This window comes from Etheostoma spectabile, unplaced genomic scaffold (assembly GCF_008692095.1).
Source record: "Etheostoma spectabile isolate EspeVRDwgs_2016 unplaced genomic scaffold, UIUC_Espe_1.0 scaffold00018311, whole genome shotgun sequence".
In the NCBI taxonomy this organism is placed as follows: domain Eukaryota; kingdom Metazoa; phylum Chordata; class Actinopteri; order Perciformes; family Percidae; genus Etheostoma; species Etheostoma spectabile.
Window position 1 is genome coordinate 1585 of NW_022604202.1, and position 22176 is coordinate 23760.

A 22176-nucleotide genomic window follows, 5' to 3' on the forward strand; every position below is an offset into this window, starting at 1 on the left:
CGGGAACCTGGTGAGGAGCTTGATAGCTGAACACTCTGGCTCCCATTCTACTTTTGGAGACTTTAGGAACCACAAGGAACCCTGCATTCTGGGAGCGCAGTGCTCTGGTGGGGTAATAAGGTACAATGAGCTCTTTAAGATAAGATGGTGCTTGAACATGAAGAGCTTTGTAGGTGAGAAGAAGGATTTTAAATTCTATTCTGGATTTTACAGGAAGCCAATGCAGAGAAGCCAAACCAGGAGAGATGTGATCTCTTTTCCTGGTTCCTATCAGAACACGTGCTGCAGCATTCTGGATCAGCTGAAGAATCTTTATGGACTCTTTTAAGCAACCTGATAATAAAGAACTGGAGTAATCCAGCTTAGAAGTAACAAATGCGTGGACTAGTTTTTCTGCATCAATTTTCGACAGGATACTCCTGAATCTCTGAATGTGATGACTACTGCACTGGGGAAACTTCGGCAGGCCTGGCCACGATTTCACGTCAGGGAGATTTTTCCGTGAATGTCATGGAGAGTTTAACTTCGCAGAGTTGATTGTGCGAAGTCAATACAAACAAAGAAATGTGTTTCCGCCCTGTTTCGAACAGGGGACCTTTCGCGTGTTAGGCGAACGTGATAACCACTACACTACGGAAACTGACGAAAAGCATTTATTTTGCATATTTGTGGGAAAATGCACCATTTTTATTTTACTGCAAATGTTCAAAAAGCTACAAAATAGAGATTTTAAACTAGATTCAGTCACAGATGCTTTGTCATGGATTTGAATGATAGCAAATATGTAGTAAACCTAAATATTTCTACATGCATTGACTGTGGTCTGAATGTTGGAATAGCGCCACCTATTTCTTGATGTGCCAAATATTTAGCTTGGGCATTCCTCGTTAGTATAATGGACAGTATCTCCGCCTGTCACGCGGAAGATCAGGGGTTCGATTCCCCGACGGGGAGATTTTTCTACCAGCTAACCGATGCAAGGCCTCGAGGAAGTCCCGGCGAACGCGTGGGACTACTCGGGAAAGTGGGCCTTGGCTCAAGCTGTGTTCAGCATGGAAGGAGAACTCCTGATCCTAAATGGGAATATTTTCAAGCGATTGAAAGAGCACAACTCCTGGACGTGAACAAAACGTCACAAGGTGCCGCAGGAGTTGGGAGAGTGTCAAGTCTAGCCACCTTGGAATTCCATTTATGCTCTTTGCAGACTATGTGGTTCATTTGGCTTTATCAGGCATTGATCTACAGCTTCCACTGGGGTGAATCATGAGGGGGAAAGCGTGCCTTGGCTCAGGCTGTGTTCAGCATGGGAGGAGAACTCCTGACCCTAAATGGGAATATCGTCAAGCGATGGAAAAAGCATATCTACTGGACATGAACAGCACCTCACAAGGCGCAGCAGAAGGTGGGAGAGTGTCAAGTCTGGGCACCTTATAATTCCTCTTCTGCTCTTTCCAGATTATGTTGTTCTGTGGGCTTCATCAAACAGTGATCTACAGCACCCACTGGGGCAGATTGAAGTCCAGTGTCAAGCATTCGTAATCAAAGTCAGCCCCTCCAAATCTCAAAGCTCAGGATTTCTCCCATCGGGTTGGGAGTCAATTGCTGTCCCAAGTGAAGACGTTCTTGTATCTCAAAAGCTTATTTCAAACAGTGCAACTTGTTCCAACACAAAAACCACAATACTACTGAAACTTTGGATGGTCGCCTCCGCCTCTCACACGGAAGACTGGGGTTATTTCCCGATGGGGAGATCTGTCTACCAGCTGCTAATTATTTCCCAAGGCTAAATCGACACTAGTATCATCTGCCAGAGTAGTTTGGATACGAGGCCCAACCATAGCAAAAGATATGACATTTTTTAAGAATGTATTATAGTGGATATACTCCAAGAAAGACAAAGGTTTTACAAAAGGATTGAGAATGATCCTGCTATCAAAGATATGTTTTCAGTGACGATATGATCACCTACTTCAGGATCCAGGAACGTAGGCAGACGGCAGGAACCTAAGACGGATCCAAGAATGTAAAACATCAACTATGAGGCTAGGAAGTTGAGGTTCAGGTAATTTAATTCAATTCAATTTTATTTATATAGCGCCAAATCACAACAACACTTATCTCATTGCGCTTTTCATAAAAGAGCAGGTCCAGACCATCTTCTGTGATGTTATTTACAGAAACCGGAAATTCCCACCAAGAGCAAGCACTAGGCGAAAGAAGCAAGGAAAAACTGAGCCAGAACTACCTATAAGCTTCATCAAAGAGGAAAGTCTCAAGCCTACTCTTAAATGTGGAGATGGTGTCTGCCTCCTGAACCCAAACGGGAACCTGGTGAGGAGCTTGATAGCTGAACACTCTGGCTCCCATTCTACTTTTGGAGACTTTAGGAACCACAAGGAACCCTGCATTCTGGGAGCGCAGTGCTCTGGTGGGGTAATAAGGTACAATGAGCTCTTTAAGATAAGATGGTGCTTGAACATGAAGAGCTTTGTAGGTGAGAAGAAGGATTTTAAATTCTATTCTGGATTTTACAGGAAGCCAATGCAGAGAAGCCAAACCAGGAGAGATGTGATCTCTTTTCCTGGTTCCTATCAGAACACGTGCTGCAGCATTCTGGATCAGCTGAAGAATCTTTATGGACTCTTTTAAGCAACCTGATAATAAAGAACTGGAGTAATCCAGCTTAGAAGTAACAAATGCGTGGACTAGTTTTTCTGCATCAATTTTCGACAGGATACTCCTGAATCTCTGAATGTGATGACTACTGCACTGGGGAAACTTCGGCAGGCCTGGCCACGATTTCACGTCAGGGAGATTTTTCCGTGAATGTCATGGAGAGTTTAACTTCGCAGAGTTTGATTGTGCGAAGTCAATACAAACAAAGAAATGTGTTTCCGCCCTGTTTCGAACAGGGGACCTTTCGCGTGTTAGGCGAACGTGATAACCACTACACTACGGAAACTGACGAAAAGCATTTATTTTGCATATTTGTGGGAAAATGCACCATTTTTATTTTACTGCAAATGTTCAAAAAGCTACAAAATAGAGATTTTAAACTAGATTCAGTCACAGATGCTTTGTCATGGATTTGAATGATAGCAAATATGTAGTAAACCTTAATATTTCTACATGCATTGACTGTGGTCTGAATGTTGGAATAGCGCCACCTATTTCTTGATGTGCCAAATATTAAGCTTGGGCATTCCTCGTTAGTATAATGGACAGTATCTCCGCCTGTCACGCGGAAGATCGGGATTCGATTCCCCGACGGGGAGATTTTTCTACCAGCTAACCAATGCAAGGCCTCGAGGAAGTCCCGGCGAACGCGTGGGACTACTCGGGAAAGTGGGCCTTGGCTCAAGCTGTGTTCAGCATGGAAGGAGAACTCCTGATCCTAAATGAGAATATTTTCAAGCGATTGAAAGAGCACAACTCCTGGACGTGAACAAAACGTCACAAGGTGCCGCAGGAGTTGGGAGAGTGTCAAGTCTAGCCACCTTGGAATTCCATTTATGCTCTTTGCAGACTATGTGGTTCATTTGGCTTTATCAGGCATTGATCTACAGCTTCCACTGGGGTGAATCATGAGGGGGAAAGCGTGCCTTGGCTCAGGCTGTGTTCAGCATGGGAGGAGAACTCCTGACCCTAAATGGGAATATCGTCAAGCGATGGAAAAAGCATATCTACTGGACATGAACAGCACCTCACAAGGCGCAGCAGAAGGTGGGAGAGTGTCAAGTCTGGGCACCTTACAATTCCTCTTCTGCTCTTTCCAGATTATGTTGTTCTGTGGGCTTCATCAAACAGTGATCTACAGCACCCACTGGGGCAGATTGAAGTCCAGTGTCAAGCATTCGTAATCAAAGTCAGCCCCTCCAAATCTCAAAGCTCAGGATTTCTCCCATCGGGTTGGGAGTCAATTGCTGTCCCAAGTGAAGACGTTCTTGTATCTCAAAAGCTTATTTCAAACAGTGCAACTTGTTCCAACACAAAAACCACAATACTACTGAAACTTTGGATGGTCGCCTCCGCCTCTCTCGCGGAAGACTGGGGTTTATTTCCCGATGGGGAGATCTGTCTACCAGCTGCTAATTATTTCCCAACGCTAAATCGACACTAGTATCATCTGCCAGAGTAGTTTGGATACGAGGCCCAACCATAGCAAAAGATATGACATTTTTTAAGAATGTATTATAGTGGATATACTCCAAGAAAGACAAAGGTTTTACAAAAGGATTGAGAATGATCCTGCTATCAAAGATATGTTTTCAGTGACGATATGATCACCTACTTCAGGATCCAGGAACGTAGGCAGACGGCAGGAACCTAAGACGGATCCAAGAATGTAAAACATCAACTATGAGGCTAGGAAGTTGAGGTTCAGGTAATTTAATTCAATTCAATTTTATTTATATAGCGCCAAATCACAACAACACTTATCTCATTGCGCTTTTCATAAAAGAGCAGGTCCAGACCATCTTCTGTGATGTTATTTACAGAAACCGGAAAATTCCCACCAAGAGCAAGCACTAGCGAAAGAAGCAAGGAAAAACTGAGCCAGAACTACCTATAAGCTTCATCAAAGAGGAAAGTCTCAAGCCTACTCTTAAATGTGGAGATGGTGTCTGCCTCCTGAACCCAAACGGGAACCTGGTGAGGAGCTTGATAGCTGAACACTCTGGCTCCCATTCTACTTTTGGAGACTTTAGGAACCACAAGGAACCCTGCATTCTGGGAGCGCAGTGCTCTGGTGGGGTAATAAGGTACAATGAGCTCTTTAAGATAAGATGGTGCTTGAACATGAAGAGCTTTGTAGGTGAGAAGAAGGATTTTAAATTCTATTCTGGATTTTACAGGAAGCCAATGCAGAGAAGCCAAACCAGGAGAGATGTGATCTCTTTTCCTGGTTCCTATCAGAACACGTGCTGCAGCATTCTGGATCAGCTGAAGAATCTTTATGGACTCTTTTAAGCAACCTGACAATAAAGAACTGGAGTAATCCAGCTTAGAAGTAACAAATGCGTGGACTAGTTTTTCTGCATCAATTTTCGACAGGATACTCCTGAATCTCTGAATGTGATGACTACTGCACTGGGGAAACTTCGGCAGGCCTGGCCACGATTTCACGTCAGGGAGATTTTTCCGTGAATGTCATGGAGAGTTTAACTTTGCAGAGTTTGATTGTGCGAAGTCAATACAAACAAAGAAATGTGTTTCCGCCCTGTTTCGAACAGGGGACCTTTCGCGTGTTAGGCGAACGTGATAACCACTACACTACGGAAACTGACGAAAAGCATTTATTTTGCATATTTGTGGGAAAATGCACCATTTTTATTTTACTGCAAATGTTCAAAAAGCTACAAAATAGAGATTTTAAACTAGATTCAGTCACAGATGCTTTGTCATGGATTTGAATGATAGCAAATATGTAGTAAACCTTAATATTTCTACATGCATTGACTGTGGTCTGAATGTTGGAATAGCGCCACCTATTTCTTGATGTGCCAAATATTAAGCTTGGGCATTCCTCGTTAGTATAATGGACAGTATCTCCGCCTGTCACGCGGAAGATCGGGATTCGATTCCCCGACGGGGAGATTTTTTCTACCAGCTAACCAATGCAAGGCCTCGAGGAAGTCCCGGCGAACGCGTGGGACTACTCGGGAAAGTGGGCCTTGGCTCAAGCTGTGTTCAGCATGGAAGGAGAACTCCTCATCCTAAATGGGAATATTTTCAAGCGATTGAAAGAGCACAACTCCTGGACGTGAACAAAACGTCACAAGGTGCCGCAGGAGTTGGGAGAGTTTCAAGTCTAGCCACCTTGGAATTCCATTTATGCTCTTTGCAGACTATGTGGTTCATTTGGCTTTATCAGGCATTGATCTACAGCTTCCACTGGGGTGAATCATGAGGGGAAAGCGGACCTTGGCTCAGGCTGTGTTCAGCATGGGAGGAGAACTCCTGACCCTAAATGGGAATATCGTCAAGCGATGGAAAAAGCATATCTACTGGACATGAACAGCACCTCACAAGGCGCAGCAGAAGGTGGGAGAGTGTCAAGTCTGGGCACCTTATAATTCCTCTTCTGCTCTTTCCAGATTATGTTGTTCTGTGGGCTTCATCAAACAGTGATCTACAGCGCCCACTGGGGCAGATTGAAGTCCAGTGTCAAGCATTCGTAATCAAAGTCAGCCCCTCCAAATCTCAAAGCTCAGGATTTCTCCTATCGCGTTGGAAGTCAATTGCTATCCCAAGTGAAGACGTTCTTGCATCTCAAAAGCTTATTTCAAACAGTGCAACTTGTTCCAACACAAAACCACAATACTACTGAAACTTTGGATGGTACGCCTCCGCCTCTCACACGGAAGACTGGGGTTTTATTTCCCGATGGGGAGATTTATCTATCTACCTAATGTGTTTCCACCCTGTTTCGAACAGGGGACCTTTTGCGTGTGAGGAGAACGTGATAACCACTACACTACAGAAACTGGTGAAAAAGCATTTATTTTGCATATTTGTGGGAAAATGCACATTTTTTATTTAACCATATAATAGACCATAGAAATCATGATTGTACTTTTGTTTTTGAATGGTACATGAACATATTTTAAAGAGTGGTTTTATATCTGTGCTGCAAATTTTGACAAATTGTTTTGATCACTTGAGGTTGACAGAGAATTCATTTTTATAAGTCTTTTATTTCTTATTTCTTTGCAGTAGTGTTTTAAAGTAATATAACTTTAGTGCTTATGATATATATCTTTCATGCTTATTATATGCACATTTAACAAATAGTTTATCTTTGCTCTCCCTCTTTTTCTGTGTTGCTGCTGTCTCTTACAAGAGGTCGTTTCCGTGTATTTCCGTGTAGTCTTTGGTCTTGGACAGTTACCTTGCAATCTAAAACTGTATATCCTATTGTCTCTAGAACAATAGTTGGCAGTTGGAGGAGTAATGGCTCTTTACAGTGAATATGCAAAAGAAGATGTTCACAAGTTCAGCCCAGGTAAATGCTCAGCCCATATTCACACAGACCTAACCTACTCACTTAATGCTGGTTACAGTATTCTAAAATCAATGCCAGAGAAAATGATAAAGTGTGATAACATTTTTTAATAGTAATATTGGCAGTTTTTAAAAAAGTATTGGCTTTTTCCTTGCAAAGGTTTTTTTTCCAATAACATTAACAAGCATACCATTAGTTAGGGTGCCTGTGTTTGTCACTATGTGGTGATCTGATATTTGCAAGTAGTGTGGCTGAGTGGTCCAAGGCGCTGGATTAAGGCTCCAGTCTCTCTGGAGGCGTAGGTTCAAGTCCCACCACTGCCATTTGCATATATTACATAGCTGGAAGGTAACCAATGTGATGTCTTACAGCTGTGGCATTTGTCCTGAACTTGGCGAAGTAACTAGAATCATCCATCAATCACCTTGCTGAGATTCTTCTTTGTTAACCTGAGATTCAACAAATAGTGAATCCTTCCTTTCCAGCACTTTGGAGTAGAACATCAGCAAATAATTGTGATAATTAATCGTGATCTCCATATTGATCAAAGTAATTGTCCTTATCATTTTGGCCATAATCATGCAGCTCAGAGAGATTTTATCAAACCAGGTTGGGCAAGTAACCTTTCTGCTGACTTCTTGTTAAAAAATCAAGTAACACGACTCAAAGAAAGCTACTGCGATGGCTGGGAATCGAACCCAGGTCAACTGCTTGGAAGGCAGCTATGCTCACCACTATACCACCATCTCTGGGCAGTACAATGTTCACTTCAAATCTTGTAATACATCTGGGCATTGAGACTGAAAGTGCGCTCTATCACTGAGCTACAGCCCCTGATGATTCAGAAATTCCCTCCAGGGGTCCTGTGTTTTCACATTCACAACAATGGGAAGTGCATTCATATAGATGGATGCTGTGCAGTGTATGAATGTGTGTGAATGGTGAATGTTTCCTGTAGATGTAAAAGCGCTTTGAGCAGTTGTTAAGACTGGAAAAGCGCTATATAAATACAGCACATTTACATTTACCATGACAACACCATTAATCTGAAGCTCGATGCTGTCATGTAAATAGTTTTCTAATCAGCAATAAATATAACAATTTTTGATCAACCCATATCAATTGCAGGCTTAAATAACATACCGGTTAAAGCCCCGCACATTTCAAGAGAACACGACCCACTTCCAGGTTAAATCTGACCCCTTCCGGGTTAGGCCCCGCCCAGTCCGAGTACGGATCCGGATACGGATAATTCATGTGGTAAACAGATACTGTGATATCATGAGAGGCTACACGGCTCTCGGCGGGACAGTTCAGCAGTGCAAGGACACAAAGTTAGAGTGTAACAAAGGTTTTTAATATTGTTCTTGGGAATTAACACAAAATGATAAGCCAAGTTCAAAAAGGTAACTCAGGATAATGGTTGCTCTTGCAACAGTCCAAACTTAAACAATGTCTCTTCAAACCAAAAATCATAAACCTGATTCCCTCAGGTAAATCTCTTCTTGAAAAACAGGTCTTCAGCCTTACTTTTAGACAGCGTCGCAGCCCGTGGCCTATCTGTCGGTAAGAACTCTCTCAGTCTTCAGGTAAGTATTCCAGTCTTTCAATCCTTCCCATGGAAAGTGCCGCTTCGATCCTCTGTAGATCCTCTGAGAGCACAACTTGAGCTTGTCTCCCAAAAAACACTCCTCACCAACTGTGTCTCTGGGCTTTAAGCTGCCCTTCAGCTCATCAGGCCCTGATTGGTCTCAGGTGTGTTGGGATGCCGGGTGCTTGAGGGGTGGAGTTCCCAACTCCACCAGCAGATGGTGCCAAAGCTGCCCGTGACTGCAGCCATCTCAGGGGTACGTAGCGGCCCTCCAGAACGCAGCCTCTCGTGACATCACAATACAGATAATGCTGTACTCGCTCATCCCTAATAAACGCCGTTCTAGGTAACTGCTTCTGTCTGGCTCCACGTCATCTATTCTTCAAGGAAATGGTGTAGAGTCATAACAAACCCATTTGTCTCCCATCAAGGAGAAGACACACAGATGACAGATACAGAAGTCATATACTCTAAGAGGCATTGGAGATCTTATTATGAATAATTAATATGAAAATCATTGGTTAAATGTAATTTTCCCATTACACCTCTCAGATCTGGCAGGTTCATAATTATTTGGCTGCTGGCTTTTCCTCCTCTTCCTCATCCCAGTCAGTCGCCGTAGTTCTAGTGCCAGGCTGAGACTTCGCTCCCCAGTGTGACGTCATCGCCGAATTGACTTAATAAACCAGCGAATACTAAAAATGACCAAAAACTAACTTTTAACATTATTTGGAGACATTTAAAAAAATGATATATATACATATCTTGAGTGCTTTTTGTACCCAATAATCAACAGTGGTGGTTAACCCGCAACATTCTGAGACCAATTAATGCAAAGAAAGGACTGGAGCTTTTATTGGAGAGAATAAGTAGGCTGACACTGAAGTATTGAGACAACAGTGACTGAAAATCTAATTCAAACTACATATCGGTCTTCTTAAAGATCTAAATAGATTTTCTCACCTCAGAGTCATCTGGAGCACGTAACGATTAGCTTCTGTCCCTCTGAACCCTGAGTGACAATCACCCTGCAGTGAATCATATGCAGTTCCCCCGTCTTACCACGGGATCTTTTCTAGAGTTTCTGACTTGAGAGAGAGTAATGATTCACTTCATATGCTCTTTGTCATTGATCATTATTCTTTGCTTCTTTATGGAGTATTGAGGAAGGAAAATATAATCAGAGTGGTAGTAGCAGATATGTGGAAAACTAACATGAGTGAAGGTAATAACACATGCTAAGCTTTTCTAATTCACAGAAGTTATAGTCAGTCTTGAAGTATGTTTTGTCTATGGTCGGCAAGGTTTCTTGAAAGGGTTAACACCTACTTTCTTGACTTTGTAATGCCTTATGTCCAGTGTCAAAATGTAAACTGAGTTAAGCCATAACTCCTCTTTATTTCTACCTTTGCTTTTTCTACTTTGACATGTCAAAAAGGTGCATTGTTTGAAAGCCCATTTCTACACATCCATGTTCCACTCCCACAGGTGTTTCCACTTAACTAATCAGACTGTGTGGCCTTTACAGGCTCAGCTTGATTGACATGTATTAAAGGGGTGGAACGGTACACTGAAGTCCCGGTGGACGGGATGGCATGTTGTAACGAGGTTTGAGTACATACAGCAAATACTTGAAGCCAGGTTACTCTACGAGTGGATACGGGGCTTTGAAGGTGATGTGGAAATCCTGATTGATTCAGTGATTTTTTGGCCCTATTTGTATTTGGATCTAAAGGCTGGTTAACCACTGTAGGGAGGAGACGCTGGACAGTTTTTTTGTCTCGTTCCAGTGATTGGCATGTCTGGGTGATGGCGTTGGATACGTGTTAGCATGTTGGATGTATTTCCACTCACGTACCAACAACGCCGGCCCACAGTCCTCGTTTTATCCACCACTTTCTCACCTGTACTACTGGAACTGACTGGGAAACCAAAGTTTCCCCGTGGGTCGCCGCCACTCGCCGTAGTAGAGGCTGCTCTTCCTTAGTGCCGCTGGCTCGGACTCATATGAAGGAAAATATAGAAGCAAAAGGTGAGAGCTTGCAGAACAAAAAAATCTGAACTTGTATGTTTAAATTATAGCCGATAGATATCAGAGGTCCACCCATTACCTTCATTTTTATGCGTTGTACTTTTCCCTTGCTGGGTGAGTTAGGGAAACTGTTACAGCATAGTGGAGTATTCTGTCCACCTCCACACGCGTAGTCTTCTCTTCAAGCACACTTACTGCCTCCTGGTCTTTTCTTGACCTAGTCACCACTTTCTCATTTTTGTATGGCAGCACATACAGCTGCTAGAGATTCTCAACAATCGGGAATAGCTCCATGTTGGAAGGAACAGTGGACTTGAGAAGGCACTGTTGCGGCCATAGTTGTTGCTCCATGATCCGTGCTGGGCCCTGAAATGTTCTCCCCCAGTCTGGTTCAAATGGTGAGTGGTCCACTTGGTGGACCGAGCTTCAATAGCTCTATGAGGGTGATGAGATGTGGATGATCAGTACCAATGGGAAGGAGTGGGCTGGCATTCTCAAACTGCTGAAGGGAGAGACCTGCCAGGTACTTCTACCTCTTCTGCAGACTGACTGGATAGGATTGATCCGCCAAGCCTAGGCGAGCTAAGCCGTTACTCCCAATACTGCCAGTTAGTGTACTGTATGTTTAGCTTATAAAAGGTAAAAGACAAATTAAGACTTAACAGGGTAGCTACTCGTGGAGGTGCTGTGGCTTAGTTGGTTAAAGTGCCTGTCTAGTAAACAGGAGATCCTGGGTTCAAATCTCAGCAGCACCTTGTTGTTGGAGAGATTACCTCTTTTGGCGTGTCATCATCATGTCAACCCAATCCCTGTGAAAGTACCCTGGTAGCAAATGAAAATTGCCTGTTACATTTACACAGAAACACCAATAACATGCCCACAAGGTGTTCTATTTGCCTGATAACTAATGAAATTAATTAATAAATGCGCTACTTTGGCTCCACTACAGTTCTGTGTCAGTCAACTGCTCCATTTCACTCACCACTGAGTCAGACTTAATGCCCCGCCCACAACAACATCTGATTAGCAGGCAACTTAAAAACAAGTACAGGTCATCTCTGCAACAACAAGGTGTTGCTGGGATTTGAACCCAGGCACTTCTGCTGACGAGACAGGCACTTTAACCAACTAAGCCACAGCACCTCTGGGGATGAACACGGATGCATGGCCATTATGGAGGTACTCGGTGTAAACAACTGAGGTGGTTGGGTCATCTGGTAAGGATGCCTCCTGAGGGCCTCCGTAGAGAGCTGGTCCAGGCACGTCCAGCTGGGAGGAGGCCTCGGGGAAGACCCAGGACTAGGTGGAAAAAGTACATCTCCAACCTGGCCTGGGAACGCCTCAGGATCCCCCAGTCGGAGCTGGTTTATGTGGCTCGGCAAAGGGCAGTTTGAGGTCCCCTGCGGGAGCTGCTGGACAAAGATGGATGGAAGGAGGGAACCCTTTTCACTAGCTCATTGTATTCTTGCAAGACGGACTTAGTTGCAGGAGGCGCTGTAGCTTAGTGGTTAAAGCGCCTGTCTCGTAAACAGGAGATCCTGGGTCCAAATCCCAGCAGTGCCTGGTTATCACTGTATGAAGTGTTACCACATGGTTGCTGATACTTAACATGTGCAACCCAGTTATTGCCTGATTTTTTAGATCACTAAAGTGACATGTGATGTTGTTTTGTACCATAACATTACATGTGTCCATGTAAAGCGAATAAAATTTCTGTTGTTTAGACATGGCTACATTCACATAAAGTATCCAAAGTGCACAATACTGCACTGTACTCTGTTCAGTTGTTTACACCGAGTGCCTCCAATATAGCCGTGCAGCCGTGTTCATCCCCAGAGGTGCTGTGGCTTAGTTGGTTAAAGTTCACTCAGTGGTGAGTGAAATGGAGCAGTTGATTGACACAGAACTGTAGTGAAGCCAAAGTAGTGCATTTATTAATTAATTTCGTTAGTTATCAGGCAAATAGAACACCTTTTGGGCATGTTATTGGTGTTTCTGTGTAAATGTAACATGCCATTTTCATTTGCTACCAGGGTACTTTAACAGGGATTGGGTTGACATGAGCACCAATAAGGCGCTGCTGGGATTTGAACCCATAGTTTACTAGACAGGCACTTCAACCAACTAAGCCACAGAACCTCCACAAGGTGGACCACTCCCTCGGGTCAGGCCATGTTCCATCAACACTGAAAACAGCTGTTATCATGCCATTTCTCATGGAAAGCCATGGAAAGCTTAAAACACAGTCCTAATTTAGTCCTCCTCAACAGTCAACATAGCGTTTGCTGTGTGGCGTGTCTGTTTTTATTTCTCCCATGTTAACAGTATTGACCAATACGGTAAGCATTCTAACCTCAGCTGACACGCTCACGCCATGCAGGCAGTGTGCAGGAGCCCTAAGCTTCCAAGGTAAGACTGAAATTCATGATAATAAAAACTTTATAATCTTCACACTAAAGTTGCAAAAACACCTCCAACAAAAGGCTTTTTTTCGCTTTATATGGACACATGTAATGTTATGGTACAAAACAACATCACATGTCACTTTAGTGATCTAAAGAATCAGGCATTAACTAGGTTGGACATGTTAAGTATCGGAAACCACGTGGAAACACTCCTGTAAGCGACAACCAGGCACTGCTGGGATTTGGACCCAAGATCTCCCGTTTACGAGACAGTCGCTTTAACCACTAAGCTACAGCGCCTCCTGCAGCTGACTCCGTCTTGCAAGAATACAATGAGCTAGTGAAAAGGGTTCCTTCCATCCATCCATCTTTGTCCAGCCTGTTCACTAGCTCATTGTATTCTTGCATGACAGGCACACCTGTCACAGGCGCTGTAGCTTAGTGGTTAAAGCGCCTGTCTCGTAAACACAAGATCCTGGGTTCAAATCCCAGCAGTGCCTAATTATCTCTTACAGTATCTGCACTACAAAGAGTTTATGTTTTTGCTGTAGTGATTAACAAGCATTTAATTTTGCCCAGTTGTGGCCTGTTGAGGGCAAATAAATATCAAAAGCGAAATGGATTAAACACATTTGTTAATGCTTTTAAACCTTGTTTTGTTGGGGCTGAACATGGCCCAGGTGTACACCATGACCCTGTGACATCACTGTTGGGTGGGGTTTCATGCGTGTGATGCTGACTGAGGTCAGAGGTGAAATGAACATGAACTTTATTGAACTGATTACTGATTACTGAACTGATTTTAACGTCTTCGATGCTGCTGTAACAAAATTTAATAAATGGATCTTTTTATATTAGTTGACTATATTGGGATATGCAACTGAAGGAAGAATCACCGGGTCGTCATGGATCTAAGAAGAGGGAGCCAAATGGTAAAGATCTGCACCGCCAATAAACTGTAATTTCTCAAAGTATCTTCCTTCCCTATATGCCTTTGCATCTTGGATGCTTTTCTGTTGTTTAGACATTGCTTCATTCACATAAAGTATCCAAAGTGCCTAATACTGCACTGTACTCTGTTCAGTTGTTTGCACTGAGTTCTTCATTGCCACACATCCAGGTTCATCCCCAGAGGTGATAATGAGACGCCAACAGAGGTAATCTCTACACCAACGAGGTGCTGCTGGGATTTGAACCCAGGATCTCCTGTTTACTAGACAGGCACTTTAACCAACTAAGCCACAGCACCTCCACAAGTTGCAACCCTGTTAAGTCTTAAATTTGTCTTTTACCTTGTATAAGCTAAACATACAGTATACTGACTGGCAGTATTGGGAGTAACGGCTTAGCTCGCCTAGGCTTGGCGGATCAATCCTATCCAGTCAGTCTGCAGAAGAGCTATAAGTACCTGGCAGGTCTCTCCCTTCAGCAGTTTGAGAACGCCAGCCCACTCCTTCCCATTGGTACTGATCATCCACATCTCATCACCCTCATAGAGCTATTGAAGCTCGGTCCACCAGGTGGACCACTCACCATTTGAACCAGACTGGGGGAGAACATTTCAGGGCCCAGCACGGATCATGGAGCAACAACTATGGCCGCAACAGTGCCTTCTCAAGTCCACTGTTCCTTCCAACATGGAGCTATTCCAGATTGTTGAGAATCTCTAGCAGCTGGATGTGCTGCCATACAAAAATGAGAAAGTGGTAACCAGGTCAAGAAAAGACCAGGAGGCAGTAAGTCTGCTTGAAGAGAAGACTACGCGTGTGGAGGTGGACCGAATACTCCACTATGCTGTAACAGTTTCCCTAACTCACCCGGCAAGGGAAAAGTACAACGCGTATAAATTAAGTTAATGGGTGGATCTCTGATATCTATCGGCTATAATCTAGTGCTGCCTACTTTATTTACACAACACCAGAATACCCTCAACCCCACAAACACCCTAATTGTCTCAAATTTAGCTCAATAAACATGCTAATAAAATAAAAAGAAGACCATGGAATATAAGTGTAACTGCTTAACTGTGTAACTAATTAAACAGGATGCACCGTCTTCGTCCCCATCCCTTTCTGGCAGCCATATTTGATAAGAATGGCCAAGCAACCAAAGGAGCGTATGTGAAGTAGGTAAGGGAATGTACTGTTGAAAGTCGGTGTGCAAATGTGTGCTGATGACTGTGTAACCCTTGAAAGCGACTTATCTTATCACCTCCCCTAAGCTACACCTCCACAACAAACAAAACAAAAACAATATCCCCAATATCGAACCTACGCCTCCAGTGGAGACTGCGACATGAACGCAGCACCTTGGACCGCTCAGCCATCCTGACTGAATATTCCAATGTGTAGTAGGATCTCTCACAGAAATAATAATATGGTAAGTCAACTATGTCATGCTATATTAGGTACTCAGTCATCCAGATCATAGTTATCAAAGGAAGGTTTCCCTATTGTCAGCCCAAATATATGTGTGTTTATGCGGAAATGGAAGAAAGTCACCAGTGTGGAAATGTGCTTGACAATGGCAGTACATTGCGCGGGATGTGAAGACATCTTACCGACTCTGTACCCCAATGTGCAATGCAGGCTAAATCCAAGATCCACCAATGTTTCTGTCCATAATGTCCACCTGTGTCCAGACATGTCCCAACTAGATGGGAAATAGACTGACATTTGGGTCAACATTGTGGAAATATCTTCAATATGTTCAACTAAGTCTAAATTTGGAGCTCCTTTCAGTTAACATGAAGTACAGGTCACAGGTCAACATGCCACCACCAACATACTGTTTTCAGTCAAACAGCCAAGAATATTTTACCCGTTTGCCTAGATGTGGACAGTGTAGAGGTATATTATTTTATCAGTACTTTGGTTTGAAACGGTTCCACCAAGACTTGAACTCGGATCGCTGGATTCAAAGTCCAGAGTGCTTACCATTACACCATGGAGCCACTGTTCTAAAAGGCAACATTGGTTTTCCAGGCAGCTTCTTCCATAATATTAACACTTATGCTATTGAAGGCACACAACAATCACTGGCTAACTTAAGTCATTTAGTAAACTAAGCGTTCACACAAGATGTGGAACAAGAAAAGTCAAGAATAGGTTTTAAAGCTCTTGCCAAAAACAATGAATACAGCAGTAGATAGGTCTAGTGTGTACACATGGTAACTTTACATGGGTTGATAAAGCAGATGCTCACAAAAGGTGCGGCTGTACTTGCAATTCAGCGGCCACGAGGAACCTGGTGTAAACAACTGAACAGAGTACAGTGCAGTATTGTACTCTTTGGATACTTTATGTGAATGTAGCCATATCTAAACAACAGAAAAGCATCCAAAATGCAAAGGCATATAGATTCTTCCTTCCTTTATTACAGCAGCATCAAAGATGTTAAAATCAGGCAGTCAGCGCACAAGGTGCCTTGACGGTAAAGTTCATGTTTATTTTACCTCTGACCTCAGTCAGCATCACATGCACCTGAAACCCCACCCAACAGTGATGTCACAGGGTCCTGGTGTACACCTGGGCCACAATCAGCCCCATCAAAACAGGGTTTAAAAGCATTAAAAAATGGGTTCAATCCATTTCCCTTTTGATATTTATTGGCCCTCAACAGGCCACAACTGGGCAAAATTAAATAATGCTTGTTAAGCACAATAGCAAAAACAAATATATAAACTCATTGTACTGCAGATAACATAACATACTCACTGACAAGCAGGCACTGCTGGGATTTGGACCCAGGATCTCCTGTTTACAAGACAGGCGCTTTAACCACTAAGCTACAGCGCCTGTGACAGACACCTGCCAGGTACTTATACCTCTTCGGCAAACTGGCTAGTGGATAGGATTGATGCACCAAACTATTTTTGGGTTGAGAAACGGGAGACATGGAATGACAGCTCCAGCACTTGTTTTTAACAAGCCAGGTCTAGTTAGAGGGATTATATCTCCAACCTGTCCTGGTAACGCCTCAGGATCCCCCAGTCGCTCGGAAAAGGAAAGACGAAGATGGATGGATGGAATCCTGTTCTATAGCTCATTGTATGTGTATATATATACATATATACATATACATATATATATATATACATATATATATATATATATATATATATAAATATATATATAAAAGGTACAAGCTCTCAAGGAGGTGTTGTGGCATAGTTGGTCAAAGTTCCTGTCTAGTAAACAGGAGATCCTCAGTTCAAATCCCAGTAGCTCCTTGTTGTTGAAGCAATTACCTCAGATTGCATAACCATGTCAACCTAGTCCCAATACTACATATGAAATGCTGGAAGCAAATGAAAAATGTATGTTCCGTTTACACATAAAAACTACATTAACACAGACTTAAGCTAACACATGCAAGTTTAAGCTACAATTTACACCTAGTTCATTCATCAGATTTTGTGGTTCTGTTTATAGAAAGAACATCCTGTTATATCGCGTGATCATACATGAATTTGCGAGATCCCGTGGGTCCTTGTGACTTCATCTGTCAGTCATGGCCTGCCACAAATCAGAATCAAAATCAGAATCAGCTTTGTACGCCAGGTATGACAGACATACCAGGAGCAATGGAACAGCGCCACCACACGTTTTCTCGAAAAGAAAGGAAACAATGCAGACAGCAACAAAATTATATAACAACATAATGCACAAGACAACACACAGTTCATGTGGACACATGAAGGAATGTTTTGAGGTGGCTTGGGAGGGAGTGAGGAACACGTAAATCAAGGCAGGCAGACGGATACGGGGCGGGATGGGGGAGGGAGTGTATGGTGTGTGTGTGAGACAGTGAGTTGTGTGTGTGAATATGAGCGTCAGACTCTAAATGTTGTTAAAAGCTCAGTTCATCGGCGTGACCTTGGAGAGATAAGCCAGTGTACAGGACAAGATCAGAGGCCAGCTGCCAGGTTGTTTTCCTGCTCGGGTGAAGGGTGAGTGTGGGGGGGCTGGGGAAATAGCTGATCAATTTCAATCCAAATTTAGCGTGACTCAATGTAATTTGTTCGAATCAATGTTCATCATTCATTCGATCACACGAAGCAACTCCAGACTGGGCCCTGATAGTATCAATCCCCTTCTGCGCTTCGACGGTCCGGTCTGAGATGATGCGAGACAGTTCACTGGACTGGTCAGCCCTTAGATGTAAAACCTTCATCCTCTCAATAACTCCATGTGGGCACTCTTTAAGTTCCCCAGACAGCATATGGGTAAATTTGCTGGCGGCTGTCTTACCAATTTTCCGATTGGTCAACGAGACGATGATCAGGAGCCCCACCAACAGAATTCCAATTATCCATATGTCTTCAACGTCTTCCACAGTCAGGACGTCCAGGCAGACCACCAGCCAATCCCCCTAGGAATCGCGAGCATAGCCTGCAGGGAATGTCCCACTCCCCCGGAGAAGCATGTTTAGGTCAATGTACATAAGATCAAAGCAGGGACATAAGGTCAAAGTGGGGACATAACATCAAAGCAGGGACATAAGATCAAAGCAGGACATAAGATCAAAGCAGGGTACATAAGATCAAAGGGGGGACAAAATCAACTCATGTTGGAAGTGCCCAGGTCAAAACTGAAACACTGGGGTGACCGAGCTTTTTCGGTTTCTGGACCTAAGCTCTGGAATAAGCTGCCCAGTGAGATGCGTATCATTACTGACCTGGGTCTTTTTAAATCAAGACTTAAGACGCATCTTTTTAAAGTGGCGTTTGGTACCTAGTAATGTGATGGCACATTTGTATTGATTGTATTGTTTTTATTTTTTTATCTTTTCTTACTTTTCTCATTCATTATTGTAATTTTTGTTAGTGGTGTATTATTGTTTTAAATCTGTGGTTTTATTTTTTGTGAAGCACTTTGGTTCACTTATCGGTTGTTGTAAAGAGCTATATAAATAAAATACATTTACATTTACATTTTACATAAGATTGAAGGGGGACATAACATAAAGCAGGGAAATAATATGAAAGCAGGGGACATAAGATCAAAAAGGAAAAAGATCAAAGCACAACATATGATCAAAGCAGGACATAAGATCAAAGCGGGGACATAAGATCAAAACGGGGACATAAGCTCAAAGGGGGGGCATAAGATCAAATCAGGGGACATAAGATCAAAGGGGGACAGACGATGAAACGGGGGACATAAGATCAAAGTGGGGACAAAAGTTTAAAGCAGGAACATAAGGTCAAAGCAGGGATATAAGATCAAAGCAGGGCAAAAATCAAAGCAGGGGACATAAGATCAAAAGGGGGACATAAGATCAAAGGGGGGATATAAAATCAAAGCAAGACATAAGCTCAAAGCGGGGACATAAGATCAAAGCGGGGAGATAAGATCAAAGGGGGAACATAAGATCAAAGCAGGGACATAAGATCAAAGCAGGGGAGATAACATCAAAGGGGGGACATAAGATCGAAGGGGGGAAATAAGATCACAGAGGGACATAAAATAAAAGCAGAGAAATAATATGAAAGCAAGGGACATAAGATCAAAAAAGAAAAAGATCAAAGCACGACATAAGATCAAAGCATGATATAAGATCAAAGCAGGGGACATAATATCAATGCACGACATAAGATTGAAGGGGGGAAATAAGATCACAGAGGGACATAAAATAAAAGTAGGGAAATAATATGAAAGCAGGGGACATAAGATCCAAGGAGGAACATAAGATCAAAGGTGGGACATAAGATAAAAGCTTAGAAATAATATAAAAGCAGGGGACATAAGATTAAAAAGGAAAAAGATCAAAGCATGACATAAGATCAAAGTAGGACAAAAGATCAAAGAGGGGACATAAGATCTAAGCAGGACATAAGATCAAAGCGGGGACATAAGATCAAAGTAGGACTTAAGATCAAAGCAGGACATAAGATCAAAGTAGGACATAAGATCAAAGGGGGACATAAGAACAAAGCATGGATATAATATGAAAGCAGGGGATATAAGATCAAAAAGGAAAAAGATCAAAGCAGGGACATAAGATCAAAGCAGGGGACATAACATCAAAGGGGGACATAAGATCAAAGCAGGACATAAGATCAAAGCAGGACATAAGATCAAAGCAGGGGAAATAAGATCAAAGGGGGATATAAGATCAAAGCGGGGACATAAGATCAAAGCAGGCCCTAAGATCAAAGTTGGGACATAAGATCAAAGCGGGGACAAAAGATCAAAGAGGGGAGATAAGATCAAAGCGGGGAGAAAAGATCAAAGGGGGGACATAAGATCAAAGCAGGGACATAACATCAAAGCAGGGGACATAACATCAAAGGGGGGACATAAGATCAAAGGAGGAAAAAAGAGCAAAGTAGGACATAACATCAAAGGGGGACATAAGATCAAAGCATGGATATAATATCAAATGGGAACATAAGATCAAAGCATGGACATAAGGTCAAAGCAGGGACATAAGATCAAAGCAGGACTAAAATCAAAGCAGGGAACATAAGGTCAAAGGGGGGACATAAGATCAAATGGGGGACATAAGATCAAAGGGGGGATATAAGATCAAAGCAGGACATAAGATCAAAGCGGGGACATAAGATCAAAGCGGGGAGATAAGATCAAAGCGGGGAGATAAGATCAAAGGGGGAACATAAGATCAAGTTTGCTGACGACACCACAGTGGTCGGACTCATCTCAAAGGGAGACGAGGCAGCCTACAGAGAGGAAGTCCTGAACTTGGCAGCTTGGTGTTCGGAGAACAACCTGTCTCTGAACACCAAGAAAACCAAGGAGATCATCGTCGACTTCAGGAAGAAGAGCACCGACCTAGACCCCCTGTACATCAACGGCGAGTGTGTGGAGAGGGTCCACACCTTCCGGTTTCTTGGTGTCCTCATCTCAGCTGACATCTCCTGGTCAGCCAACATCACAGCGGTCATCAAGAAGGCCCAGCAGCGACTACACTTCCTGAGGGTCCTCAGGAAGTACGACCTGGACTCCAACTTGCTGCTGACCTTCTACCGCTCATCCATCGAGAGCCTGCTGACCTACTGCATCACAGTCTGGTACGGCAGCTGCACCGTGGCAGACAGGGAGAGGCTGCAGAGGGTTGTAAGGTCAGCACAGAAGATCACCGGCTGCCCTCTCCCCTCCCTGACGGACAGCTACACCTCCCGCTGCCTCAGCAGAGCAGAGAACATCATAAAGGACAGCTCCCACCCCGGCTCTGATCTGTTTGACCTGTTGCCCTCAGGAAGGCGCTACAGGTGCATCAGAGCACGGACCAACAGACTCAAGAACAGTTTCTTCCCGAAGGCCATAACCACCCTGAACTCACATATGCACTGACTCCACTCCACAGCCCCCCCCCCCGGCCCCCGGACTGTCTTCTACATTCCGTCCGACTGTGCAATATTATTGTTATACTGTTACTGTTATTTAATACCTCATAGGACACTGGAATCTGTGCAATTTCATTTCATACAGTGCAATATTTAATACTCTCCGGGAACCATCACCTTATCGTGGTGGAGAGGTTTGTGTGTCCCTATGAACCTGAGGGCTGTGTTGTCTGGAGCTTTGTGCTCCTGGTAGGGTCTCCCATGGCAAAGAGGTCTCAGGGGAGGGGCCAGACAAAGAATGGTTCAAAGACTCTTATGGAATATCAAGGAAGGGATAGAGGGACCCTGCCCGGTGGAAGCCCGGGGCCCCCGTCTGGAGCCAGGCCCAGACGGTGGGCTCGTGAGCGAGCGCCTGGTGGCCGGGTTTGCCACGGAGCCCGGTCGGGCACAGCCCGAAAAAGCAACGTGGCACTTCTCCCTCCAACCCATGGGCCCACCACCTGTGGGAGGATCCAAAGGGTCGGGTGCGCTGCCACATGGGTGGCGGCGAAGGTCAGGGGCTTCGACGGACCAGACCCGGGCAGCAGAGGCTGGCTCTGGGGACGTGGAATGTCACCTCTCTGTGGGGAAGGAGCCGGAACTTGTGCGGGAGGTGGAGCGCTATCAGTTAGATCTGGTGGGGCTTACCTCTACGCACAGTCTCGGTTCTGGAACCGTACTCCTGGATAGGGTTGGACTCTCTCCTACTCTGGAGTTGCCCAGGGTGTGAGGCGCCGGCGGGTGTGGGGATACTCACAAGCCCCCGGCTGAGCGCCGCTGCGTTGGAGTTTA

General features: G+C 43.9%; 13 non-coding genes across 13 annotated transcripts; 4 read left to right on the forward strand and 9 right to left on the reverse strand.

Annotated features, from left to right (window-relative positions):
* Positions 1-567: 567 nt before the first annotated feature.
* trnav-aac (transfer RNA valine (anticodon AAC)) lies at positions 568-640 on the reverse strand. The gene has a single exon. It is a non-coding gene; the product is annotated as a tRNA-Val (tRNA).
* A 241-nt stretch (positions 641-881) lies between these two features.
* trnad-guc (transfer RNA aspartic acid (anticodon GUC)) lies at positions 882-954 on the forward strand. The gene has a single exon. It is a non-coding gene; the product is annotated as a tRNA-Asp (tRNA).
* Positions 955-2889: 1935 nt separating this feature from the next.
* trnav-aac (transfer RNA valine (anticodon AAC)) lies at positions 2890-2962 on the reverse strand. The gene has a single exon. It is a non-coding gene; the product is annotated as a tRNA-Val (tRNA).
* Positions 2963-5211: 2249 nt separating this feature from the next.
* On the reverse strand, positions 5212-5284 carry trnav-aac (transfer RNA valine (anticodon AAC)). Its single transcript has one exon. It is a non-coding gene; the product is annotated as a tRNA-Val (tRNA).
* Positions 5285-6415: 1131 nt separating this feature from the next.
* Positions 6416-6488, reverse strand: trnav-cac (transfer RNA valine (anticodon CAC)). The gene has a single exon. It is a non-coding gene; the product is annotated as a tRNA-Val (tRNA).
* A 1195-nt stretch (positions 6489-7683) lies between these two features.
* Positions 7684-7755, reverse strand: trnag-ucc (transfer RNA glycine (anticodon UCC)). The gene has a single exon. It is a non-coding gene; the product is annotated as a tRNA-Gly (tRNA).
* A 3555-nt stretch (positions 7756-11310) lies between these two features.
* Positions 11311-11384, forward strand: trnat-agu (transfer RNA threonine (anticodon AGU)). The gene has a single exon. It is a non-coding gene; the product is annotated as a tRNA-Thr (tRNA).
* Positions 11385-12119: 735 nt separating this feature from the next.
* On the forward strand, positions 12120-12192 carry trnat-cgu (transfer RNA threonine (anticodon CGU)). Its single transcript has one exon. It is a non-coding gene; the product is annotated as a tRNA-Thr (tRNA).
* Positions 12193-13261: 1069 nt separating this feature from the next.
* trnat-cgu (transfer RNA threonine (anticodon CGU)) lies at positions 13262-13334 on the reverse strand. Its single transcript has one exon. It is a non-coding gene; the product is annotated as a tRNA-Thr (tRNA).
* A 127-nt stretch (positions 13335-13461) lies between these two features.
* Positions 13462-13534, forward strand: trnat-cgu (transfer RNA threonine (anticodon CGU)). The gene has a single exon. It is a non-coding gene; the product is annotated as a tRNA-Thr (tRNA).
* A 675-nt stretch (positions 13535-14209) lies between these two features.
* Positions 14210-14283, reverse strand: trnat-agu (transfer RNA threonine (anticodon AGU)). Its single transcript has one exon. It is a non-coding gene; the product is annotated as a tRNA-Thr (tRNA).
* A 1632-nt stretch (positions 14284-15915) lies between these two features.
* On the reverse strand, positions 15916-15987 carry trnaq-uug (transfer RNA glutamine (anticodon UUG)). Its single transcript has one exon. It is a non-coding gene; the product is annotated as a tRNA-Gln (tRNA).
* A 771-nt stretch (positions 15988-16758) lies between these two features.
* trnat-ugu (transfer RNA threonine (anticodon UGU)) lies at positions 16759-16831 on the reverse strand. The gene has a single exon. It is a non-coding gene; the product is annotated as a tRNA-Thr (tRNA).
* Positions 16832-22176: the final 5345 nt, after the last annotated feature.